General features: G+C 42.4%; 1 protein-coding gene across 1 annotated transcript in view; it reads right to left on the reverse strand.

Moving 5' to 3' along the window:
• The window catches only part of STEAP3 (STEAP3 metalloreductase), a 36549-nt gene extending 20569 nt beyond the window's left edge, over nucleotides 1–15980 (reverse strand). Inside the window, exon 1 of the mRNA XM_066611854.1 lies at nucleotides 15918–15980. The gene's annotated coding sequence lies outside the window, so the exon portion shown is untranslated. The remainder of the gene's footprint in view (nucleotides 1–15917) is intronic.
• Nucleotides 15981–16205: the final 225 nt, after the last annotated feature.

The following is a 16205-nucleotide window of genomic DNA, read 5'->3' on the forward strand; positions in this document are numbered from 1 at the left end:
TTGAATAGCAGTGCATGGATGAGAAGGAATGAGCCTTGAACTGTTTTTTAAATGAGTTGCATCTAACTGGAACACACTCTTTTCATACATGCCTGAAAAATGTGTTTTTTATCCAAAGCCCTTAAATGTAATCCTAAAACTGCTCCGGGTTCTGCCCAGTCCCAGCCGTGCTGTTTTGACAGAGGATGAGATGGTATGTTTTGAAAACATTATTAAAACCAGGTCATTTAAAGTGTTGGTAGAAATGCTTTCGTCAACATAGAACAGTAGTGAATAGGTGCCCATCACTGCAAATTCTGGTTGGACCTCTAGGCTCAGTTTTTTGTGGGTATTACTTGCAGAACATGGCTAGACAGGAAAAAACAAACAAACCTTATGTGTACCAGTTACAGAGTCAAGATGACAGCTCCCCCCATATGCTAAGCACTAACTCATTAGATCCCTTTGGCAAGCTTGGCACTGATTTCTTGACAACCAGAATGAAATGTAATTATAAATAATAATAATAAATTAATTATAAAATTATTTATATACAAACTTGTGTAATTAATTCAAAGCAGAATCATATGAATATATCTTACACAGTATTTGGGATTTTTTTCTTTCCTAAATATAACTGGAGGTACATTGGAGGCAATTGCAGTCAGTGAGTAGTAGGAAACCATTTGCTACATTTAACTTCAGCTAAGCAGTGGCTTATATATATTTGCTACCTCAAGGAGCCCATACAGCAGCCATTTTCAACCACTGTGCCGTGGCACACTGGTGTGCCGTGAGAGGTCCACAGGTGTGGAATTTGGGGGAAGGTAATTTATTAGTAGGGCAAATGTGAGCCCCCCACTAGCAGCATGGTGTGCCTTGTTGATTGTCAAAAACCTGATGGTGTGCCTTGACCATTTTAGTTCCTTGTCAGTGTGCCGTGAGATGAAAAAGGTTGAAAATAGCTGCCACAGAGAGTTCAACACAACATACCTGGCATAAAAATCAGGCATGGTATTAATTAGTCATCATCAAAGTATGGTAGAAAAATTAGGGGAAATGTCAGGGGCTAAAATATATTTCTCAAAGTTTTTGTTATTTTTTTTGAAGCAAGTCCTGCAGCTGCTTCGTTTATGAAAGAAAGAAAGCTGTTTAATTCCTTTCTCAAACCTGAAGAGGCTTCCCAGGCTCAGAAGAACAGGTGCCACATCCCTGCTGAGATCTGAGCAGGTTTTGGGACCAAAGAGGCCTTTTAATCAAAGCCTCTTTCCTTGTCTCCAGTTCTACAAGACATCCCTGGGAGTCGTTCTGTCCATCACCCAGCTGCATACCATTTGCAATAAGACCAAGGAAGTATAATCTGAGATAATAAATTGGGGAAAGTTTGTCAGCCATGTCACCTTTTAAGAGTAGTCACAATTGGTTATACACAGGGCCACCCAAAAGCCAGACAAAACCTACTGTCAATCCCTTTCGCAGCATGGAAAGTAAGGGTACCAAAGGTCTGTGAACATCACTTTCTAAATTTTCTTTTTGAGCCTCCTTTCTTATGCCACTGGGGTGAGAAAGGGGACTTATTCTTGCCTGTTCTGCTGCCATGTCAGGAACTCCCACAGCTAGAGATAGGATGTTACTTCTTAAACAAACCCCAATGCTACTTCCTGCAGGAGGTTCTATGAATGGGTCCCTTTTGTACCTCTGTAACTGCAAGTGAGATATTGGCACATAATACAGGATTGCAAAGAGGCTGTAGCTCAAACATCTGGATACTGCTGCTCTCTACAGTTGAGCACTAGAAGATGATAGATATTTAAGCTAAAGGGATGCCGAGTGGTGTTTCTTGCTTTGCAGTAATAAAACTCAGAATCCCTGGACTTATCTGAATGTATGTGCTCTTTCGGTACAATAATGGAACAACCTGTGTGAAGCCATGTTGCAATAAAAAAAAGAGTAAGTGAGAATTTGATAGCCTATAGTTTAACCTTTAAGACTATCTTTTTCCCATGAGTGCAAACCTTGCATTTAGTTTGGGAGTTTGTTTCCCTTCCTAAAATTAGAGTGGATTTGGAATATGAATTACAACCTGGAGTCTCAGTGTAGCATTCTTTGCAATGAAGGATGGAAGACAAAATATTAATGCCTGAAACTCTTTAACTTAACTCATGGGTTTGAAACATACAAACCAAACTACGTATGATAGTCACATGCAGTTTTTCCTTAGTATTTATTTATTTGCAAATCCAGATATGGAAGGTGCAATCTGCCTTAGGAGACCTGTTTGGGGGTGGGGTAGAGATAAAGGGGAGCCTTCTTAATCCTTTCCTCTCCAGATGTTTTTCCACTAAAAATCTTCCTCGCCAAGCTGTTTTAACCCTGCAGGACAAAATACAGTATACACGTGCTTGTATATTGAGAAAATGTAGCTGTGCATCTGAATTCTTAGTATTTTTTTATGCTAAAGGAAAAATAAAGTCCATTCCACCCCCACCTGCTGCAAATCTGCTGAGGTACAACTGAAGCCTCTGCAACTACATTTACAAGAAAGAAAACACACCAAAAACGGAAAGCAAACAAACAAAATCCATGAGAACCTGAGGAGTGGTGAAAACAACATGAAAACACAGCATAGTTTGGTCCTGAAACAAAGAGCTTTCTCAGAATGATCGCCTGCAACTTCTTTGGTGGCTCAAATGGCTTTTTGGGAATGACTACATCACCCTTCTGCTTACCCAAGGAATTGCTTGTTTACACATCATGATGACACAGCACAACACAGCCATGTGAACTATTGCAGGTACTTTGGGAGAAGTCATCAGGAAAGGCGTGATGACACTACTCAAGGGTAGAGCAGTAACCACACCACCCTATTCAACACACAAATGGAATCTTCCAGTCACTGCTAAGAGGTGGACCTACAAACTGCCTCACAGCAACGGACATCACAGTTTTTGGGCACAGCAGGCATGGAATTAACATAATGCTTAAAAAAGGAGAAAAGCTTGCCATGGAGCAGAGCACCCATAAATGGTGACTTGGGGCTGGGCTTTGTATGGTTCAAGTCAATCAAGTCAATCAAAGGTTAAACTATAGGCTATCAAATTCTCACTTACTCTTTTTTTTATTGCAACATGGCTTCACACAGGTTGTTCCATTATTGTACCGAAAGAGCACGTACATTCAGATACAAAGCCCAGTATGGACAAGTCAATCAAACCAAGTAAGCAGAACCATTTGTGTTGGTCCCAGTACAGGGGAAAAACAGAAAACAATCTGAAGACAACTCCCTTTTGAATGAAATTCAGATAACAGCATGCTTTAGCCTGCTGGAAGATGAAGCAATAAAAAAAATAAAGCCTTAAAGCATCAGGGGTGGCTATCATGTGATTGATATTTAAAAATGCCTTTACTGTTTGAAGGAAGGGTCATTGCCACTTCCACCACCCTCCCTCTGCTACTGCCTGACTCTCCTTCAAAAAAAGGCCATGTACAGAAGTGGAACCTCTTCCCCTCCCAAGACCTTCCCTGCCCTTGAAGGTGTGCTGGGTGGTAGAAGATGAACGCAAGGTTGAAGTTGCACTGAGGGGTAGATGTACACTCAAAAGGGGGGGCACAGCATTTGGGTAGCCTTTCAGGCACCAGTCCGACTTCAGCTGGGCCTGGATATACCGTACAGTCTTTCAGAACAAGGATAATGGAAATTCCTGGGTGATTCAAACAGCAGTCTTACACTACATTAAATAAAAACAAAACAACCAAAGAAGACAGCCACAATATATTCAAGACATATAGTCAAAACTATCTGAGCATGGGGCAGGAAAGTCAACTAGCGAACCAAAGATAAAGGTATTTTTTCACAAATTGGCCTTTTTTCCTGCATGAGAGATAAAATATGGAATGAAGCAATTTCTAAGCAACTTACACCTAAGCAACTTCTACTTTGAGCTAACATGTGACAAGTTGTGATAGGGGATTCTTATAATAGGGCTGCACACTTCACTGTACATATTGGCTCTTGTCCCCAAGCCCGCCCTGTCCCCCACCATGGCCTCTGCTGGTTCAACAGAAAACATACTGAGCTGCATTGCCTTCATTTGATTCTAGTGCTTACTGCCTCACATTAACTGCTATTCTACCCACCTCTAAAATGGTAATTAATTGCTTAAAAGCAGCATGGGCTCACTTCAGATACTCTTGATGCCTGCCTCTTCTTTCAACCCCTTAAGCCACAGTACACAGTGTGGGTGTGCCATGGACTAATGGTCAAAGATTCCTTGCACACAAGTAAGGGGAAGTTTATGTGTAAAGTACACATCCCATTGAGCACATTATCATAGCATAAAGCCCCAGTAGCTTTCCTACTGTTAAGCTGGAGGTTAGATACTGTGACCCTTTTGTGGCATTTGTCTTGTCATAGAACGATTTGTCTCTGCTTGCTGACAAAGGGATCTGGAGGTTACTCACAGCAATTTAGCTCTCGAGACATAACATGTCTCCCAAATACAGTCCTTTCATAGGATTTAGTAATGAAAAGGCACTCTGTGGTGCCATTTTGATGAAGACCCTTCACCCCTGCATCAAAAAAAGAGATATTAGCAGGAAGAAAGAGGCCTTGCATGGTCTGGTTGGGATCCAAAGAACCACTCAGCTAGTTCCATGTGTTCAAGGGCATTTTGGAGTTGCAATTCTTGAACAGAAGCCCCTGATGCTGTGAAGCAAATTGTATTTGATACTGATGGGAGTTGCAAACACAGTATGTGATCAGGTATGGGGTGTGTGTGCATGCCAGTTTGCAAATCTCACTGGGTGAAAATGCAAGGACGAGCTAAACGTACAGGTTTAGAAAGAAATGCATTTTGGGGTTCCCAGGTCAAAATCCCAAGATTGTGGTCAGGGTACCCAAAAATACATGTCTTTCTAGATGACAATTCTGGCCACAGAAGCTTCAGTTTGTACATTACATACAGGTTTGTTATGGATTCTTTCCTCTGCCTTCAACTTGATGCCACAGCAGCAGATATTCTGATTGCTAAAAATTGAAAGTTAAATCAGGCATCAGTAGTCGCAGAAAGCATGGCAGGCTATGTTGTTAAATAAATTGAAAGCTTACAGGCACTTTTGGGAAGGGAAATCAGGAGTTGATTTCAGGAGCAGAAGAAATTTATTCATTACTAAAATTACAAAATAATAATAGTAATGATGTGTTAATGTAAGCATAGAAGTCTTCGAGGTAGCATGGATCTGTATCAATCTGTGCCTTTGCACTGGAATGAATGGCTTCTACATTTATTATGGAACAGGAACAGAAGAATGAGTTTATAAATTTATATTTTGTGTATGCTGATACTAAAGAATGTTGCATAGTTAGAAGATTCGTGGCCGAAAAGGCTGAGCACTCACAACTTCAAGAAATTGGGAATGCAGAAATTACTTGCTGTATATACAGTAGTAAAAAAGTAGCATGGAAATAAAAGGCCACCAGCAAACATTGCTAGAAGAAAAATGTTGGGGCAGTCTGCAGCCCCTACATTTTCAAGGTGGGAAAAACAGGATGAGAGCTATATGGATAACATCTGACCAGGAAATGTACTGTACACTCTGGAAAGAGGTATGATGTGCACATACACATCAAAAAAATCAAACAAACTCACGCCTGAAGTGAGGAAGACAACTCTGAAACTGAGGCTTGGAGGAATGGTGGTGGTCCTGGCCTACAACAAATAAATATGTTATCTCTTACAAATCTATGTATGTTCATGTACAGTACTACATGGGTCCAGTTCTGCCACACTTAACTTTCAATGTGCTGAAGCTACCGAGGCAGGCTGCATAAGACGCCTTGTCAGAGGTCTTGCAAGCTATAACCCCCCTTCCCAGGAACCATCTTATGTGGTTCAATCACACTGCACAGGAGTTTTAACTGAGTGCTGCCACTGAAAAGCTGATAACTGCCATTGTATCTATCAAAGGGCAAAACAGGCTCCTAAGTCTGAGCAAAAGGACACGCTGTCCCTTTGCTATAACACTGAAACTCTAGTATTAGATGGTATGCTCTGCTGCTGTTACACACTGGTGTAACAGCCTTAAGGCACATTACATAACCAACTGTGTATAAATATAGTCATTTCCATAGAGCACATCAGGCCTGAGAGTTTGATTCAACATTTCACTTAAACAAATTCTTAAATCCCCTTGGGAATGAATCATTTGTCTAAGGGTTTAGCTGCATCTGAATCTTAAGTCAGTAAATGCTGTACTGTGGGTAGGATGACATGATGGCCACCTGGACAGTCCCTAGCAAGCTGGCAGGCACAGCAAACAGCAATAAGACATAACACAGGACCCTGGCTTGTTTGGGACATTCCACACAAAGAAATCAGGTTTCACAGTTGTGAGAAGTTTGTGGCCGATCACTTAAGGGCCCTTATAAACATTTTTGCACATTTAATGTGCATTTGGGTGTGTGTGTGTGTGTGTGTGTGTGTGTGTTTAAATCAATATAATACACTCGGCTGTTTCTGGGATGACACACTTTCCAAGCAAGCTAAGTGCTGTGTGGTCAAGCTGAGAAAATGCAATGCTTCTCGCAGAAAGCAGGGGTTTGCGCCACTGCAACGGCAGTTTGGCGATATGGCTGTGCAGGGTTATGGGCATTTTCCAGTACAGTTTCTGATCAAATAACTAACAACCCAACGCCTAGCTCCCCCACTGTCAAATTCCAGAAACTGTTTAAACTTATAGTGCTATCACTTTTTAATCTTTAAGTGCGAGTGTGGGTGGGTGGGGTTTGAAGGTTGTATTTTCCTGTACTGCATAACTCCCAGTACATTTTGAAAGTCTGAACATTTTCAAGGTTACTTTACTCAGTACTTACCATTTGTTTGCTCTCCTCTGCCCAACTTGTTTGTTATTTGGAAATAACTAGCATTTGCAGCAGCAAACGGCAGATATTAGCGCCTTGCCCCCAAAAGGGCATATGGAGAAGCAAATGGTACTACTGTTTCTGCAACATTACTTGTGGGAGTAGCATACAATGACCACTATGGTCAGAAAGATATTAGTGGCATGCAGGTACAAAAACATGATCTTATTGGTTTGCAAAAGTACAAAAGCCTCTGCCATGTATGTTATGATCCTGCTTAGATTTGGCACAGAAGAGCCAAGCTCAGCTTTAGAGAGCTTATTACGAGATTAACGATGTCATCAAAATATACTCAGTCATCATTTAAACACCTGCTCTACGTACTCACAAAACAGTGATGCTGCTCTATGGCTAATTCGGGGGCTTCTTTAGATTGATGACTCTTTTCAGCGTTTAAGATCTACTAATTAGGCCCTGCTGCCATTTTCCACCTTTTGCAAAGCTTAGATTAGCTTGCACAGCTGCCTTGATTCTTTGAAATGTCTCCTGCAAAATTGCAAGTAGCTGTGTCAGTCCATTAGAAGAAGAACACACAATCCTACTGTTACATTAGGACCAACTAAAATGTAACAAAGGGCCAATCTGGACAATACTTGGAGTGTCAGACTGGCCCACATGGTAAAAGTTGCAAGAGCTCACCAAGCACACATACTCTGGCCCCTCCCTTCCCATCTGGGAGGAATTTGGGGCTTTTTCTTTAGTCACACGGTGGGGTGATTTGCCCAAACCTTCTCCCTCCCCATGCAATTTAAGAAAATGCCCCAGACATCCCCAGATGAGATGGCATGATCTGTAATGTGCCTGAATTGTGAACACATGTGTTTGTTATTGCGTGCTGGCTGGTTGTACTGTAAAAATATTCTCCCAACCAGGCCAAGATATCAAACAGCAAGTTTTCACATCTTCATCAGGCTATAAGGTAAGGAAACAAACAGTCTTACAGATATCTTGCAACACCTCCTTTCCTCCCTTCCAGATTCTGACTGTTTGAGAAACAAGGACCTATGGCAGCCAGTGTGCTGGAATTTTAAGAGTTGGGTTCTAGCTCCAGATAGGTGGCTTCAGCAAAGTCACTTCCTCTTCGAATCAACTGCTTGTCTGTCAAACAGAGATTCTGGTCTGACCTCACAAGACTGTTGTGAGAATAAGCATGGAAATCATGCTGCCCATTTTTGAGCCATTGTTTTAAAAGATACATGAGGCAGGCTATCCATAAATCATACTCTATCATCAAGACATTGGGCTTTTTAAGTGTTGAAGCTTCTGCTGGACATAATCCAAGGGCTGATCATCTGGAGTGATCTTTGTTCAGACACCACTATTTAGTGGAGCTAAAAGTTTGTGGAAATGAAGTCACCACTTTGTGTACTCTATAGTCCTCTTTCTCATAAAATTACTGGTATCTCTTGCTTATAAGAGGCTTATATGGAAATGATCATATTTTGCATTCCAAAGATCCTGATGGGTTATCAAGTAACTGATGCTTACATCCTATCTGTCTGGTGTATTTTAGAGTTAAGTCTGTTGGAAATTTGCGCAGTGTATATGCCAAACAACTGACAGTAAACAAAGTTAATTCATTCCCATTAATAAGAGGTGACATTTACTACTGAAGCCTCATGTTGCTTTTTGCTACAATTACTTGATCCCCATGCACTTCTGATGATTTTAACCTAATTTTAACATGCATTAGCAACTTTCAAGGCAAGGGAGTCATGCAGATGCCTGTGTTTGCAAAAGGCAATACTCAGGACTGTGGGAAACTACATGGAATGCCTCCGCACAAACTCAACTCCATTCTTCTTACGCAAATTGAACACATCTGCATCTCTCTGCTTATGTGTCTAATTTAGTCTACTTCCAAAATTTTAAGGTAATTTACAATTTATTTTCACAGTCTCAAGTGGCAGAAGGGCAAGATATAGATGAGTAGAATGACAGGAAGACACAGAAGCTGGGGGGAGGTGACCAGTACCCATGCAAAAGGGATAAAAACATGTGCAGGACATTGAAACCCCACTCCCTTGGGAATGCAAACTAGGCTCAGCTGTGCTTTAGATTCTCCAGATGCTGCTAAGGGTATTTTTGTGGGGGGGGGGGGGGGAGAAGGATTGCATCCATGAACATTTTGGGCACTTGGTCTAATTCAGTAACTAATCAGTTAATTAATTAACTTGATCAAGCAGGGTCTCAAGAAAATGCACTTTATAGTGTCAAATTTGTTATGCTATAACTCACATATATACCACAATTCTATAATTCACACATATACTGCATAAAAGGTACACAGAAGCAGTTGATTGATCCAGTTAATCAGTTAATGAATTAGACCAAGTCCTTGAAATGTTCACTGTGTGTGATGGACTTTCCTCCATAAATCTGTTGAATCCCCCTTTCAAAGCAATCTAGGCCAGGTTCTACCACCATATCCTATGGTGAAGAATTCCAGAGATGAGTGATGGGCAAGAAATAATGCAACATTACATGATTATACAAATATGGTGTAATTTCTTTCCTGGTACTGTGTCAGCTAACATCTATTCTGCCCTTCCAGCAAGATGGTTGCTGGCGGCTAGCAGAGGATGCATCAGCTCTTCCCTGATTCTTCCAAGTCTTCTATATGCACACCAAGGGACTTGTGAGTGGCAACGTAAGTTGGAATCCACTTCTGGGGGGGCCCACAATTCACATGTGATAACTTTGAGAGCCACTTATTCATTATTTTGTTTGCTGGTTTTTCTAGAAAGTGGATATTATCAACTGGGCTGTGAAATTCCTTGCAGTTTGGTAATCACTCAGTTTGGGAAAACACTCTATTTTGAAAGGTTTCTTTCCCTTATGTCTTTCATATATTTTAAACTTTGTTGTAGAATATTTTTTAGAACTAGCATACAACATGGCTTTCTAGGTAAAGGTATGAACTGAGATTTTAAAGGTTTCATAACCATTATGAAGAGGCTTTCTTGGATATGGTAAGATTTTTCTAACAAATTTTTAAAAGGCCACATGTTTGGATACTGTCAGTGCAGTCCTATGACAGTGCAGTAACTCCATTTGACTTCTGGGAAAATATGCAGAGGATTCTGCTTTCAAGTCTCCTGTATATGAGTACAATCTCAATGAGAAAAAATCCAGTTTGAATTGGACTTCTTGACGCAAAAGATACTGTCCTGAATTGTTTCTTCATTCCATGATTAAGGTCCGGAATAGATGTCACTGTATATGAAATTATTGTATTGGAATGTCTTATCTTATGTAATTGGAATGATTTGTCTCTTCAAAGTGTTGCTTTGATCTTTTATAAAGTGTTCTCTTATGTTATTCTGTCATCATAAAATTATCTTTTAGAATGGGTCTGTGATCTTCTTTTATCTTCCTCTTTTTCATTTTGTCCTTTGAGTTTTCAAAGATGGTGTTTTTTAAATACCATTTTATTGCAGGAAATTTTATATATGAATATGACACACGCCAAGTGAAAGTTGATGGTTTGTTTCTAGGTGTATTTGGTAGTTTGTGCATTCATCTTTCAGTGGATGGCTTCTGTACGGCATTTTTAGTTTACCCTTGTCCCTCTTTGACTTGTTGTTTTTCTCTAATCTATCCACTGGCAGACATAGAAAGATAATGTCCGTTGCCCACTGCATTTTTGCTGACTCTGCTTGAGCATAGCTATACTCTCTATAGGGGTGTGTGTATGTGTGTGTGTGTTGCTTAAGGAGGCCTACTATGAAACACTTTGAGAACTTCAGTGCTAGATAATGTTCATTTACTCCTTTACACAAATCATGTTTGAGAAACTGTCAAGGCCAAAATCAAAGCATTCTAGGATACAGTTTTAAAGTATTAGTATCTACACTGCATATTTTCCTATTATTGGTTTTGCACATGTTCTGTCTAATCAGTTTTTTCCCCTTTATATGCTATATGTGTTTCTGGTTTATAATATAGGACTTTCTACCATAGTATTGTCAGCTAAAACAAACAGCATAGTGAGATTAACAGCGCAAGCTTATACTCAACTACTCAGAAATAAGTTCAAATTAATACAATAGGACTTACTCCCAGGCAGGCCCGTCCCTTGGGGAGGACAACTAGGCTGCCCTGGACCCTGTGCTTGGGGTATGTTTTTTTTCCCCCTGAGTTGCCATTTCATCTTTAAATTTCCCCGTTAAAGAGCCCTGTGTTCACATTTCCTTTTCAAAGAGCTCAGCTGAGAGCTCTGACTTGCTGTGTCTGGCAGTTTGCACTCTGGGAGGCACATGTGCCATCTTGTGTGGCAGGGGCATTGACAAAGACGAAATCTAGCCAACCCCAGACTCAAGGAACCCGCTGTCCATCTCCACACTACAAGGGAAGAGGCAAGAAAGGGTGGCAGGACAATGGAGCCAGCAGCACCTTCCAGCCATGCAAAGCAGTAAGGGTCTATGTGCAATTCCACCCCCTCCCCAGGACTTTTATTTTATCCCCACACACACCCTCTCTCTTTATATATGGCCATAATGGGGTGCCCCCACACTGTTTGAGTTGCCCTAGGCCTCACACCCTTCTCAGGACGGCCCTGCTCCCAGATAAGTATGAAAACTGCAAGACTGCAGTCTGAGGCTGCAATTCTATGCACACTTTTTGGGGGAGTAAGTGCCATTGAACTCAGAAGGGCTGGGCTGTCAGTATATTTAAAAAAGAGAGAGGAAAAGAGACTTCCAAGAATTTTGACTCTATATTCCACACCTTCTACCTCCCAACATGTTTGGCATTGGGTTCACTTGTAGCAACTGGATGCAAACAACGCACACACTGTATTCAGGAAGCAATTTAAATGTTCTTAGAAGCAGGGACATGTGCACACTTGCTGGGACAAAACAAGAACACTGTAATACAAACAGCAGCCACAGCTAATACATTAATTAACAACTTGGCCCCAACAGCTTCCTGAATTCAGGCTCAGATTATAATTTACTTTATGTTTCCACAAGCACAGAAACAGCTATTTGAAACTGCTTCACCTGGATTGGTCATACTGTTTTTCCTCATGTTTACTCAGAAATAAGTCCCACTGCAGGGAACAGGGCTTATTCCCAGACCAGTATACACAGGACTGCGGAATGGATTTCTGGTACCTCTTTAGTTCTTGGAAGGATATATACTCAGTGGATTCCAGCCAACACAATCCATAGGTAAATTCTCATGTACTTGTACCACTGAAATCAATGGGAAATCATTACAGAATTTTTTTTTTACTACTGCTATTATTTCTGGTATGTTTCTGTTGTCAAGTACATGTGACAATAATGCAATAAAAAAAGTTTTCCTCCCATATTCCCCTCTCTCAATTCACCTCACTGGAAACCCTCTTTTCCTTGAGCTGCATGATATTATATTATTATTATTATTAATAAACAGTATTTTCAACAGAAAGTTCACAAAGCAGTTTACAGAAAAAAATCAAATAACTAATGGCTCCCTGTCCCAAAAGGGCTCACAATCTAAAAAGATGCAAAAGAACACCAGCAGACAGCCACTAGAAAAGGCACTGCTGGGGTGATAAATAAATAAATATTTATTTATTTATCACCCCAGCAGTGCCTTTTCTAGTGACAATAAATAAATATTTATTTATTGGACTTGTAATCCACCTTTTCCCCTGAAGGGCACCTAAGGCAGCTAACAATTAAATGACATAGAATACATAAAAACATAAAATTATAAAATACAATAATACATAAAACAGCAAGGCCATCAGCAATAAAATGAGCAGTATTAAAAGCAGTTATTTAAAAAGTTATTAAAAAGCAGCCATCATGTTCTCTATCAGTCAAATGCTTTATGAAATAAGAAAGTCTTCAGGCCTCACTGGAAAGTGAACAAAGAAGGAGCTGTTTGAACCTCAAAGGAGAGGGAATTCCACAGTACAGGAGCCACCACCGAGAAAGCCACAGAGATATTCTGATTTTATCTTTCTCAAAATAAAACACTATCTACCCCATTCCCTCCAACCAGAAGATGGAGAAAAACATAGTCAAGAATGGAAAGGAGAAAGAATATAGAGGGATAATTTACTTACTTGCAAGGTGATATCACCAGTTTAGTGACAGCCACATCATTTAGGTCCAAGTTTAGAGATTCACCTTGAATCTCTTGGAACTTGACATACTGCAGATGAGGCAGGCTGACACTTTCCCCTGGCCTGCCTAATCTGTTGCAGCAACAGTCTCTTTAATTCATTGTACAAGAGAATATCTCAGTTAGAACTTCCCTAAAGTAATAAATACTCCAAACATGCAGGTTGCTATGGAATCAGGACATCTACATATGCACACACATGAGGAGAACTCACTGCTTTACTCACTGACAAGGATATCAGAAGAAGGCACCTTCTATAACATAAAGAAAGCTGAAGTTTTAGCATACACAGAATTCAGTTAGCATATCCCAATTACTAGAAGAATCTAGGAAAGTTCCCCCCCCCCCCGTTTCCCTGAAATTGAGCACATGAGGCGTGCATCTTAGTCAGCCTCCTCTTCTTTATGTGGAAATCTCTGACAAAAACAAAAAGCAGCATAATAAAGAGAGAAAATTCAAGCACCACTAGGTGTATGAAATAACTCCCCCTTTAAAAAAAACACAGAGACCACTTTAAGCTTTAGCCTTCTGCAATGTGACTGTGACAACTAGTCAGGAATACAGTACTGTGCAGCCTTATTTTGCCAAAGAGCCTAAAACAGTGGTTCCCAAACTTTTAGCACCAGGACCCACTTCTTAGAACAACACTCCATCAGGACCCATCTAGGTTTACCTGGCTTTAAAAAAGGAGATCTAGAAAGAAATAATATTTATTTATTTATTTATAAGTAATAATAAGCAGAAAAAAGACTCTCAAACATTTATCTCCTTATATTTACACATGCTTGCAAACTGCTGAAGCTCAGCTCTTTGCAGGGTAAATAGCAGACAGTATCTGATTTTTCAACAGCCCCAGGGGTTAAGGCAATTAGTTATGATCTTTCCATCACCCTTTGGTGACCCACTGAAAATCAGGTCACAACCCACCAGTGGGTCCTAACTCACAGTTAAAAGACACATAACATGCTGTGCTAAACATTAGTCTGGATAAAGGGGAAGGGTGCTTACTAAAGATTACACTGACACAAGGTTAACTCTGATTGTCAAAAGGTGTTGGCTACAGAGGTGTGGTTAACGGTGGGGCTGCTGTTTCCTTATCATCTCCAGAAAAAAGTAAGAGAGGCACAATTACTAGCCAGAAATTCTCCACCTCACTACAATGGACACACACACAAGATTACAACATGACACTCTGCTTTAATTAATATGGGACCACATCCACATGTTGGTTCCACTACACCCATAGGTTGCGAGCCTACTAGGGCCCTAGTGTAGTACTGAGTACCTAGTGTAGTACTGAGTAAAAGTGTTTAAGACCAGGATGACCACTGGTAAAGTGCTTCACAACCCTTACTGCACCCATGAGCCTGCTCTGAAGTCTACTCTCTCGCAACCCAGACTGTGTGTATATTAGGATCTACCCTTTCAAACAGTACCAGTTCACTCTAGCAATAAAGTACTTCCTCTCAGGAAGTGAACACAACCTAAAGGGAATGAGAATAGTTTACTACACCCTAAGGGCCCAATCCTATTCAATTTTTTCAGGCTGGTGCAGCCTTGTCAATGGGGTGTGCACTGCATCTTGCAGCTGGGGGGCAGTCACAGAGGCCTCCTCAAAGTATGGGGACATTTGTTCCCTTACTTTGGGGCTGCACTGCAGCTGCACCAGTGCTGGAAAGTTGGATAGGATTGGGCCCTAAATTGGGTAGTACAGAAGTACCTTGCAGGTCAAGTTCCAAACGACTGGGGTTTGAGAGGCCAGGTATTCTTAGAGCCCAATCCTATGCATGTCTACTCAGAAGTAAGTTCCATTCTAGTCCATGGGGCTTACACCCAGAAAAGTGTGGATAGGATTGCAGCCTTGTATCTATGGAAGTATGACAAGTAACCAGTCTGACTTCACCCATTTCTGCCCAGCCCAAAGGTGTACACATTTGATCCCTGTTGTGCATAAGCAAGGTTGGGCAGAAATGTTAAGGCGATTGCGTGCACACTTACCGGGAAGCAAGCCACACTCAACAGTGGGTCTTCCAGGTAAACGTGCACTGGTTGCATGTCCAATAAAGTGAAATCACCGGATCAATGCAATACTTCTGCTATGCAAACGGGAGTCCCCCCCTTTGGACCACACGCTTTGTACCCATGCGCTTTTGACCAGGGGGGAAGCGCAACACTGCCAGATGGCCCGGGCTCTCGCAGTCTGGTTTGGAACAGATTCTTCCGACCCCAAAGTTACGAGTGCATCGCATCCCGACGTGCAAGGGGAAAGGAAGGGACACGGTTCCCTCGAGGGCGGGCACAACAACCCCACACACACATTGGGCTCTTGCAGAAGAGAAGCGCGCCAGGCCAGCAGGGTCCCAGATTTCCAGCAGGAGGAAACGGAATAAATACATATGAGTGTGGAGGCGGAGCAGAGAAGACGGAAGAGCGAAGCCTCCCCGGGGGGAAGGGGGTTGGTCAGGGGTCCGGTCCGGAGCGCGCACGCTCCCCCTTTGCAGAAGCGTTCGGGGAGGATGGAGGGGCGCGAGTGGCAAGCAGAGGAGGGGGAGAGCAAGGCTGCTTCGCAAAGGGGAGCCCCTCTGCGAAGGCCTGGCTGTCTCAGCAGCAGGGCGAGAGAGATCTAGGGCTGGCTGGGCGGGGAAGTCTCTCCACGCACGCCTGGAGCAGCCCCCTCCCCAGTGTGTCTGCCCTCCGTGCAGACGCAGGTGCTCGGGCACCCCCTCCCCGCGCAGCAGCCAAGCCCCTGTCCCCGCACACCTCCGCCCTCTCTTCCCTTCTTGCATGGGCCGCCCACGATGGCATGCAGCCCCCCAGCCCCACCGGGCCGTGGCAATGCAGCCTCTGCTCCCCTATTGCTACAGCTGCTGCTGCTGCCGCCTGGGAGCTGTTTACTCACCGCTCCTCGGGGGCCAGGGCAGTGAGCAGAGAAAGTGGAGTAGTATTTTCGGTGCTTGCTGGAACTCTGCCCGCGTGTGATGTGCACGCAGGACTCCTCCTCCTCCCTCCCCTCCCTGCCCACCTCTCCTCCTCCCCCTCCATGTGGGCGATCGACCAGCCTGTCTCTCCTTTCCTTATCCGGGCTCCGCACGTGGTATCCAGCTGTGCAGCTTCCCCAGCACTCTGTAATCCCTGGAGTGGCAGCAGGTTCATCTCCAAGGCGGCAGCAGCAGCTCCTGGCTCATAG

Source organism: Tiliqua scincoides, chromosome 1 (genome assembly GCF_035046505.1).
Source record: "Tiliqua scincoides isolate rTilSci1 chromosome 1, rTilSci1.hap2, whole genome shotgun sequence".
In the NCBI taxonomy this organism is placed as follows: domain Eukaryota; kingdom Metazoa; phylum Chordata; class Lepidosauria; order Squamata; family Scincidae; genus Tiliqua; species Tiliqua scincoides.